Below are 11092 nucleotides of genomic sequence, written 5' to 3'. Positions count from 1 at the left end.
CAGATCTGCTTTTTCATTGCCTCCGGATCCACCAACCTCACACAGCCCCGCCTTCGTTCGCAGCTAGACTACAACTCACAGGAGGTAGGTCTAGTAGCCCCTCCCCTTCCGCCTTGACCGGTAAGGGAGCCTGGGAGTGCCAGGCACGCTGGGAGTTGTAGGCGGCCTAGGGTTGTCTGGGTGGCAGTCCGAGCGTTCCACTTACCGTGATGCTCTTGTGTGGAATTTTTCTTTCTTTCTTTCTTTCTTTCTTTCTTTCTTTCTTTCTTTCTTTCTTTCTTTCTTTCTTTCTTTCTTTCTTTCTTTCTTTCTTTCTTTCTTTCTTTCTTTTCTTTCTTTCTTTCTTTCTTTCTTTCGTTCTTTCGTTCTTTCGTTCTTTCGTTCTTTCGTTCTTTCGTTCTTTCGTTCTTTCGTTCTTTCTTTCTTTCTTTCTTTCTTTCTTCCTTCCTTCCTTCCTTCCTTCCTTCCTTCCTTCCTTCCTTCCTTCCTTCCTTCCTTCCTTCCTTTCTTTTCTTCCTTCCTTCCTTCCTTCCTTCCTTCCTCTTTCTTTCTTTCTCTTTCTTTCTCCCTTCCTTCCTTCCTTCCTTCCTTCCTTCCTTCCTTCCTTCCTCTTTCTTTCTTTCTCTTTCTTTCTCCCTTCCTTCCTTCCTTCCTTCCTTCCTTCCTTCCTTCCTTCCTCTTTCTTTCTTTCTCTTTCTTTCTCCCTTCCTTCCTTCCTTCCTTCCTTCCTTCCTCTCTCTCTCTCTCTTTCTTCCTTTCTTCCTTTCTTCCTTCCTTCCTTTCTTTCTTCCTTTCTTTCTTCCTTTCTTTCTTCCTTTCTTCCTTCCTTCCTTCCTTCCTTCCTCTCTCTCTCTCTCTCTCTCTTTCTTTCTTTTCTTTCTTTCTTTCTTTTCTTTCTCTCTCTCTCTTCTTTCTCTCTCTCTCTCTTTCTCTCTTCTTTCTCTCTCTCTCTCTCCCTCCCTCCCTCCCTCCCTTCCTCCCTTCCTTCCCTCTCTCTCTCTCTCTCTCTTTCTTTCTTCGTTTGTTTTTAGAATTTATGTCTTTACTGCTTTATATTGCATGAAATGGCTTTTCTAGTGTAACATTTTAATTCTTTTAATTGTTTTTTTTTTACTATATAATATTTTTTATTATTTTTTTAAGACTTTATTTTTTAAGTAATCTCTATACTCAAGGTGGGGCTCTAACTCGCAAGCAGGCACCGTGAACGTACTCTGTATATTTTTGTTTTGTTTTTATTTTCCTTTTAACTTTTTTTTTAAGTTTACGTGTTTATTTAGAGAGAGGGCACGAGCTAGCGGGGGTGGAGGGTGGACAGAGAGAGAGAGAGGGAGAGAGAGAATCCCAAGCAGGCTCCACACCAGCAGTGCAGAGTCTGAGGTGGGGCTCAAACTCACTAACCACGCATGACCTGAGCTGAAACCAGGAATCAGACACTTAACCAACTGAGACACCCAGGCGCCCCAAGCCTACTATGTGTGTGTGTGTGTGTGTGTGTGTGTGTGTGTGTGTGTATGTGTATATATATTTATTTATATACTTATATATATTTATTTTTGAGACAGAGAGATAGAGCATGAGTAGGGGAGGGGGGCAGAGAAAGAGGGGGAAGCAGAATCCAAATCCGAAAGCAGGTTCCAAGCTCTGAGCTGTCAGCACAGAGCCCAACGCAGGGCGCATACCCACAAACCGTGAGATCATGACCTGAGCCGAAGTTGGACGCTTAACGGACTGAGCTCCCCAGGCACCCTCAAGCCTACTGTATTTTTTTAAGTTATTTCCTTAGTGGATGCTCTAGGGCTTCACACATCCATCGTTGTTTCGTTTGCTTGTTTTTTTGTTTTTTAGCTGATTTATTATTTATTTTGAGTGAGAGTAGGGGAGGGGGGGAGAGAGAGGGAGGGAGTAAGAGAATCCCAAGCAGGCCCCACACTGTCAGCACAGAGCCTGACATGGGGCTCAAACTCACGAACCTCGAGATCTTGACCCGAATTGAAACCAAGAGTAGGATGCTTAACCAACTGAGCCACCCAGGCGCCCCTAACACGTACATCTTAATTTACAATCTATTTACGATTTATGCTGCCTTCATTTTAATGAGATGCCAAAATGTTACTCCTACAGTAGCTCCTATAGAGCTCATTTCCCCTCTTCCCCCTTTTGTCCCAAATTATTGTTATTATTGTGCTATGACTGCTATACATATTACATCGCTTATGTGTTACAAACCTAACAACGCATTGCTATGATTGTTACTTACAACCGTATGTCTGTTAAAGAATCATGAGAAATTAAAGGAGGACAAGTATGTATTTATAAAGTTTGTTATATTAATTTTCTCCATTTGCATTTCTGGTTCCCTCCACTTGTGTTTGCGGATTAGCATTACTACCTGGTGTCATTTCCTCATTCCTGTACGGCTTTACTCACCTCTTTTGTATTATCGTCAAATATATTACATGCCTACATGCTATAGGCCTGATGATGGAATTAATATAATTTGTATACAATTGCTTTTTATTAAGTTTCACTTATTTATTTTGAGAGAGAATCTAAATGGGAGAGGGGCGGAGAGAGGGAGACGCAGAATCCGAAACAGGCTCCAGGCTTCGAGCTGTCAGCACAGAGCCCGACGCGGGGCTTGAACTCACAGACCGTGAGATCATGACCTGAGCCGAAGTCGGTCGCTCAACCGACTGAGCCACCCAGGCGCCCCTACAATTGCTTTCCAAATCAGTTAAGAGGTCAAAAAAGTGCATTTGTGCTGTTTTTTATAATTACAGCATTGTCTTTGTGGTCTTTCATTTTTCACGTGTGTTAGAATTGACATCCGGGGTCTTTCTGCACTTAAAGAAGTCGTGAGCAGGAAATGGGTTAGGCTGTGCCTTTTTCACGGACACGTAGGTGCTGAAAATTCGGAAAATTGGCGGGAAAGGAGCATGAGAGGTGGAGTGTGGTCAAGGGACCAGGCCTGCCTCCTCCCGGCTCTGGCCCTTTTCTCTCGAAGAGACGACCCCATCCAAACGGCGCTGCCTGGACTGTCCACCAGGTGGCAGCAGACCTTTCGCTTTGTCTCCACCGGGCTGAGGCCAAGAGCCTGGGCGTGGGTGTGGGTGGGGCAGGAACAGGTTCAACTCCCACTAATAGTTCCTTGGAACATCATCTCTCTGGGCCTCAGTTCCCCCATCCTTAAGATGAGGCTAATAATAGTCCCCAGCTCCTGGGGTTATGAGATTTAAATGGCGTTGAATGTTTGGACTAGGGAGGCAGAAGCCCCAGCCCTGGAGCTGTGCGCCTTGGGCATGGGTAAACTCCATGCGCTGGGCCTCAGTTTCCCCAGGCTGGGGGCAGGAAATGGGAAGGTAGAAAGGAGTCCTGGAAAATGAGTGCTGGGAGAGCAAGAGAGGGGCCAGAGGAGGGGGAGCAGGGAGGACAGGTGAGAAGGGAGGGGGGAGAATGAATGGGAAGGAAAGGCCCCAGGCTCAGCAGGGCTTTGGAGCCAGGTAGGTCAGGGTGACCGCTTCAGCTGGAGCAGAAGGAGGAACGGGGCGGGGGGGGGGGCAGGGGGTGTGTCCTAACGTTTGTTAAACTTCCCTGCCCCCTTTTTGGCTCTATTGTGGAATGCTGCCCTGGCCCCTCCTCTGAGCCCCTGCTCCTCCCTCCTGCCCTTCCACCCCCCTCCATCTCGTGGCTCCTGTTCCTGGCAGCCCCCGCCCAGGGAAGCCCAGCTGGGTCAACTGGTCCTGGCTAGGCATCCCTTCCTCTCTGTTACCCCCATTCAATTAGGCCTGGCTGACTTCCTGGTTGGCGGGGCCACCCCTGGGCTGCCCCCTCCCTGACTGTCCTTCTTCCTCCTTGAGACCTTGAAGGCTTTAATCCTGGCTCCTGGGCCACACTCTGGCCACACCCCAGTTTGGATCGTCACCCTTCCTCAGCTGTCCTGGCAGTCACCACCTCAGCTGCTCCCATCCAGCTCACCCCCTTCTCCATCTGGGCCACCAGCACCTCCGTCTTTCCAGTGCCCCATGCAGTGGCCCAAGATTCTGCTCCTGTCACTTTATCCTGCAAATGACCCAAGCCACTCACTCCCATGGAACCCAGATGCCACAAGGTTCAGGCCCCGGCCTCCTGCGCCTTGTCTCCTGCCCCTAATTGTTCCTGCTCCCAACCCTCCTAAGGCTCTTTCTTCGAATTCATGGATGGATGGATGGATGGATGGATGGATGGATGGATGGATGAAGGAAGGAATGGATGAATGAATGGATGAATGAATGAATGAGTGGATGAATGAAGGAAGGAAGGAATGGATGAATTAATGAAGGAATGAATGAATGGATGAGGGAAGGAAGGAAGGAATGGATGAATTAATGAAGGAATGAATGAATGGATGAGGGAAGGAAGGAAGGAATGGATGGATGAATGAATGGATGAGGGAAGGAAGGAAGGAATGGATGAATGAATGGAGGAATGAATGGATGAATGGATGAAGGAAGGAAGGAATGTATGAATGAATGAAGGAATGAATGAATGGATGAGGGAAGGAAGGAAGGAAGGAAGGAAGGAAGGAAGGAAGGAATGGATGGATGAGGGAAGGAAGGAAGGAAGGAAGGAAGGAAGGAAGGAAGGAATGGATGAATGAAGGAAGGAAAGAAGGAATGGATGAATGAAGGAAGGAATGAATGAATGGATGAGGGAAGGAAGGAATGGATGAATGAATGGATGAATGAAGGAATGAAGGAATGGATGAATGAATGGATGGATGAATGAATTCCAGTACCTATTGTGGGCCAGGCACTGGGGACACAGCAGTGATCAAGACAACCAACTCCAGCCCTTTGAGAGCTGATATACCAATGGGAGAAATGGACAAGCACAAGATAAATAAGAAAAATAGGCACCACAACACAGTGCGATGTGTGCTAGGGAGAAAAATAAAGAGGAAGGGGGTCTCTGTGGGCTCCGTGCAAGTATCGCCACCCCCCCCATCCCCAGCCAGAGGCCAGATCCCATTTACCTTTTCTCAGCCTCATTGGAGGATGATCCTAGGGCCTTGTGAGCTGGGGGCGGGGGGGGGGGGGGGGGAGGTAAGCAAACAAAGCCAGATTGCACTGCTGAGCGCTGGCTGTGTTTGCTCTTCTCATGATCAATATGATTGCGTTGGTTCACGGTCAACCTCTGAACAGCAGCTCTGGTTACTACTATTTCCTCTCCCATCCCAAGTGCTTACATGTTTCCTTTCTTTTTTTTTAAGGATGTGCATTTTTTTAAACTTTATTTTTTATTGTTTAAGATTTACATCCAAATTAGTTAGCATCTAATGCCACAATGATTTCAGCAGTAGATTCCTTAGTGCCCCTGACCCATTTAGCCCCTCCCCCCTCCCACAACCCCTCCAGTAACCCTCAGTTTGTTCCCCATATGTAAGAGTCTCTTCTGTTTTGTCCCCCTCCCTGTTTTTAGATTATTTTTGTTTCCCTTCCCTTATGTTCGTCTGTTTTGTCTCTTAAAGTCCTCATATGAGTGAAGTCATACAATTTTTGTCTTTCTCTGACTAATTTCACTTAGCATAATACCCTCCAGTTCCATCCACGTCATTGCAAATGGCAAGATTTCATTCTTTTTGATTGCCGAGTAATACTCCATTGTATGTATATCCCACATCTTCTTTATCCATTCATCCATTGATGGACATTTGGGGTCTTCCCATACTTTGGCTATTGTCGATGGTGCTGCTATAAACATGGGGGTGCGTGTGCCCCTTTGAAACAGCACACCTGTATCCCTTGGATAAATGCCTAGTAGTGCCATTGCTGGGTCGTAGGGTAGTTCTATTTTTAGTTTTTTGAGGAACCTCCATACTGTTTTCCAGAGTGGCCGCACCCGCTTGCATTCCCACCAACAATGCAAAAGAGATCCTCTTTCTCCGCAAGGGATATGCATTTTTTAATTAAAAAAATTTTTTAATGTTTTTATTTTTGAGGGGGGGGGCAAGCAGGGGAGGGGCAGAGAGAGAGGGAGACACTGAATCTAAAGCAAGCTCCAGGCTCTGAGCTGTCAGCACAGAGCCCGACGCGGGACTCAAACTCACAAACTGTGAGATCATGACCTGAGCCGAAGTCGGACGCTTAACCGACTGAGCCACCCAGGTGCCCCTCCTTCTCTCTCTCAAAAATGAATGTTTAAAAATCACCCCCAGTGGGGGCCTGCACCCCTTCACGATGCCTGCCTCTCGACACCTTCATTGGCAGCAACCTGATCGGCTTTCTGCCGTTAAGAATAGTTTGCACGGTCCAGAATTTTGCGTGTAAGCCTTGTGCTTGGCTCCTTTCACTCACTGATCATCACTGATGATTCTGAGATTGTCCCGTATTGTTGCGTCTTTCACTAGTTTGCTACTTTATTTTCTTTTTTTTTTTTTTTAATTTTTTTTCAACGTTTATTTATTTTTAGGACAGAGAGAGACAGAGCATGAACGGGGGAGGGGCAGAGAGACAGGGGGACACAGAATCAGAAACAGGCTCCAGGCTCCGAGCCATCAGCCCGGAGCCTGACGCGGGGCTCGAACTCACGGACCGCGAGATCGTGACCTGGCTGAAGTCGGACGCTTAACCGACTGCGCCACCCAGGCGCCCCATACTTTCTTTTTTAACCAAGTTGTATTCCTCTGCATGGCTGGACCACTGGTTGTGTATCTATTCACGTGAGTGATCATCTGGGCTGTTTTCCATTTAGAACCATTACGGATGAAGCTGTCGAGCGCACGCGTTTATAAGCCCTTATATAGACTTATGCTCTAACTTCTCTCAACACGTAGGAGGAAAATGGCTGGCTCATACGGTTTCAGAAACCGCTAAACTTCACCACAGGGTCTGCACCTTTGTTTTGCATTCCCCCTGCCAGTCCCACATCGTCAACACTTGTTTGTCGTTTTAATTTTGCCCATCCGGCCGACTGTATAGTGCTATCTCACCTTGGTTTAGGTTTGCATTTACCTTATGGCCAATGATTTTGTGCATATTTTCATGTGCTTGTCGGCTTTGGTGAAACGTCTATTCGTATCTGTTGTCCATATTGTTATTATTATTTTTTTTAATATTTATTTATTTTTGAGAGACAGGGAGAGACAGCATGATCAGGGGAGGGGCAGAGAGAGAGGGAGACACAGAATCGGAAGCAGGCTCCAGGCTCTGAGCCATCAGCCCAGAGCCCGACACAGGGCTCGAACTCACTGACCGCGAGATCGTGACCTGGCTGAAGTCGGACGCTTAACCGACTGCGCCACCCAGGCGCCCCACTCCATATTATTTTTTTAATTGATTAATTTATTTTGAGAGAGAGAGCGAACGAGCAGGGGAGGGGCAGAAAGGGGGGGTACAGAGGATCTGAAGCGGGCTCTGCACCGATGGCAGAGAGCTCGATGCAGGGCTTGAACTGACAAACCATGAGAATGTGACCTGAGCTGAAATCAGATGTTTAACCGACTGAGCCACCCAGGTGCCCCTATATACAATTTAAAGTCAGTGCCAGTTTCTAAAAAAAAAAAAAAAAAATCCTGATGAATTTAATTTTCATTTTTTTATTTTTATTTTTTTTTAACATTTATTTATTTTTGAGACAGAGAGAGACAGAGTATGAATGGGGGAGGGGCAGAGAGAGAGGGAGACACAGAATCGGAAACAGGCTCCAGGCTCTGAGCCGTCGTCAGCACAGAGGCCGACGCGGGGCTCGAACTCACGGACCGCGAGATCATGACCTGAGCCGAAGTCGGATGCTTAACCGACTGAGCCACCCAGGCGCCCCAATTTTAATTTTTTTCTAATGTTTATTTCTAACAAAGAGAGAGAGAGACAGAGCATGAACGGGGGAGGGTCAGAGAGAGAGGGAGACACAGAATCCGAAGCAGGCTCCAGGCTCCAAGCTGTCAGCACCGAGCCTGACGCGGGGCTCGAACCCACGGATGGTGAGATCATGACCTGAGCCGAAGTGGGCCGCTCAACTGACTGAGCCACCCGGGCGCCCCATACATTGGAATTACATTGACTCATGAATCAGTCTGGGGAGAACTGACATCTTAACAACACTGAGTCTGCCAATCTATGAACATGGTATACTTTTCCATTTCTTTAAGTCTTCATGAATTTTCCTCAGTAATACCTGTAGTTTTTAGTGCTGAGGTCTTAGACTTCTTTTGTTTGGTTTATCTCTAGATACTTAATTTTTTTTTTTTGTGCTGCTGCAAATGGGATTTTTTAAACATTTCATTTTCCAATTGTGTGGTCTTATATAAGAATACATGGTATATAAGAATTCGGTTGACTTTTGTACGTTAACTTTTTAACCTGTGAACTTGCTAATTCCAGGAGTTGTCATAGATTCCCTTGGATTTTTTACATTGTAAATAACCATACCATCTGCAAATAGGAAGAGTTTTACTTCCTCCTTTCCAATCTTTATGCCTTGTGGTTTGTTTTTCTACCCTCACTGTAATGACTTTGACCTCCGGAGGAACATCAAATAGAAACGATGAAAATGGACTCCTTGTCTTTGTTCCAGTCTCAGGAGGAAACAATTCGGTCTTTCACGTTAAGTAAAATATTACCCATAGATTTTTTTTGTAGACACTCCTTATCAGGTGGAGGACATTCTCATCTACACCTACTTTGGTAGACGTTTTTATGAAGAGGTGTTGAGTGTTGGCCAATCTCTCCCGCATCCATTGAAATGATCATCTGGTTTCACTGTGCTTTAAATTTGCACTTTCTGGAGGTCCTGGGTGGCTCAGTTGGTTAAGTGTCCTCCTTGGGCTCAGGTCGTGATCTCGCGGTTCATGAGTTCGAGTCCCGCGTCAGGCTCTGTGCTGACAGCTCGGAGCCTGGAGCCCTGCTTTGGATTCTGTGTCTCCCTCTCTCTTCACCCCACCCGTTTGCAGCCTGTCTCTCTCCGTCTTTCAAAAATGAATAAACCTTAAAAAAATTTTTAAATTTGCGCATTTCCTATTATGAGTGAAGCTGAGCATCTTTTCCCGGGTTTAAGAGCCATTTATTAAAAAAAAAAAAAAAAAAAAAAAGAGCCATTTGTGCCTCATTTTCTGTGACTTCTGGGTTCATATCCTGCTAAGCTTTGGTGTTTTCTTATTGTTTCGCAGGAAATGCTTGTATAATGAAGAGATTTTATCCACAATATGAATTCACGTTTGTTTCCAGTCTTATTTATTCTTTGACTGTATTTATGAGGTTTTTGGCAGCAGGAAAATTGAGATATTTGCCTTACTAAAGTTTCCAGTTTATTCTTTTTTATTATTATTATTATTATTATTTTTAACATTTATTTATTTTTGAGAGAGAGAGAGACAGAGCATGAACAGGGGAGGGTCAGAGAGAGGGAGACACAGAATCGGAAACAGGCTCCAGGCTCCGAGCCATCAGCACAGAGCCCGACGCGGGGCTCGAACTCACGGACCGCGACATCATGACCCGAGCCGAAGTCGGCCGCTTAACCGACTGAGCCACCCAGGCGCCCTCCAATTTATTCTTGAGCAAGGTCTGGGCTCTGCCTCCTTGAAACTTCCTCCCCCTTCACACAGCCCTCTCTGGGGCTGAGGATGTCACCTTTGTCCCACCCCTGTTCCCTTCCTGCTCACTCTCAAAATACCACAGTGACCGTCACACTGAAGTTTTCAGGGCCCTAGAAACTTACTGTCCTTCCTGGAGGACTGGAGCCTTTGTCTCAGGGCCAAGGATGGGAGTGTGCTTACATTCGTTTCTGCCAAAGCCACTCAGGAAGTAAATGAAAAATACCACAGCTAAGTCCCCCCACCCCCAGCAGCACTTCCTGCCACTAGCCTGCTGGGGCTCCTGCCACTGAGGCCACCCTCCTACCCCTCCCTCCACCCGCAAGGCCCCACTGATGCTTCCTAGCAAGTCTCCGAGCCCTCTGCCCTTGACATCCTGCTCTTCTCAGAAACGCTGTGACCCGGCCTCTGCCTGGGCTGCTCCCTCTGCAGGAACTCCCCACACTTCCAGATCACTCTTTGGTCAATCCCCAATCCCACTTGCCCTTGGATTTCAGTATCAAAGTCATTTCTTCCAGGAAGCCCTGCAGACTCCGGGTGTCTCCTACCAGCCCAGCCCCGAGGGCAACTGAAACAATTATTGTGTAACAGTTTAATATCATGTCCCCCCCCCCCCACATGGTCGGCTCCACCAGGCAGAGACTGGGTCCGTTCTGTCCCCCGATGTGTCCCCAGTGCCCTACACACAGGAGGTGCCTGGTAAGCGTCCGTGGGTGATTGAACTAAAGTCAACAAAATACATACATACCAAAGCAGTTTTTTTGTGCCGGGATATGTGATGGAATTATAGAAAGAGTCCTCTAAAGTCTATCCCCAAAACTCTATTTTCTGGGGTCTCCCCAAGGATGCTGCCCTAGCCTCCTGCCTCCTCCACTCATGACAGCTTCCAGGGCGTTAAAAAATTTTTTTAATTAAAAAAAAAGGTAAGTCAGATCTGACCCCTGCTCACCATTGTGCCTCCCCCTCCGTTCTTACCTCTTCCTGCCATTCCTGCCTCCTCTCTGGTCCTCGGACTGCTCACCTCATTTCACCTCAGGGCCTTTGCACTTACAGTGCCCCCACCAGGAGTGCCCTTTCTCTGTCCTGCTTCACATCGCAGCTCAATTAATCGTGGCCTCTGCGCAAAAGGCACCTCCCTGCCCCCAGCTCCACCCTGTGCCTGTCTCATCACCTTGGTTTTCTTTTTTCTTTCTTTTATTCTTTTTTTTAAGTTTTATTTACTTATTTTGAGAGAGAGAGAGACAGAGAGAGCAGAGCCAGGGAGGGGCAGAGAGAGAGGGAGAGAGAATTCTAAGCAGGCTTCACACGGTCAACACAGAGCCCAACATGGGGAACTGAACTCACAAACCGAGAGTTCACGACTTGAGCTGAGACCTTGGTTTCCAACAGAGGAACTTAACCGGAACCACGGAGCCACTCGGGTGCCCCACCCTGGTTTTCTTCGTTATCTGTAATTAGTAATCGTCTTCTTGACCGACCAGAGGGTGAGGTGAGCCTGAAGGCAGGCCTGGTCTGCCTGGT

Source organism: Felis catus, chromosome A2 (assembly GCF_018350175.1).
Source record: "Felis catus isolate Fca126 chromosome A2, F.catus_Fca126_mat1.0, whole genome shotgun sequence".
NCBI classification, from domain to species: domain Eukaryota; kingdom Metazoa; phylum Chordata; class Mammalia; order Carnivora; family Felidae; genus Felis; species Felis catus.
The sequence above is the reverse complement of the archived record's forward strand: the minus strand, read 5'-3'. Positions refer to the sequence as shown.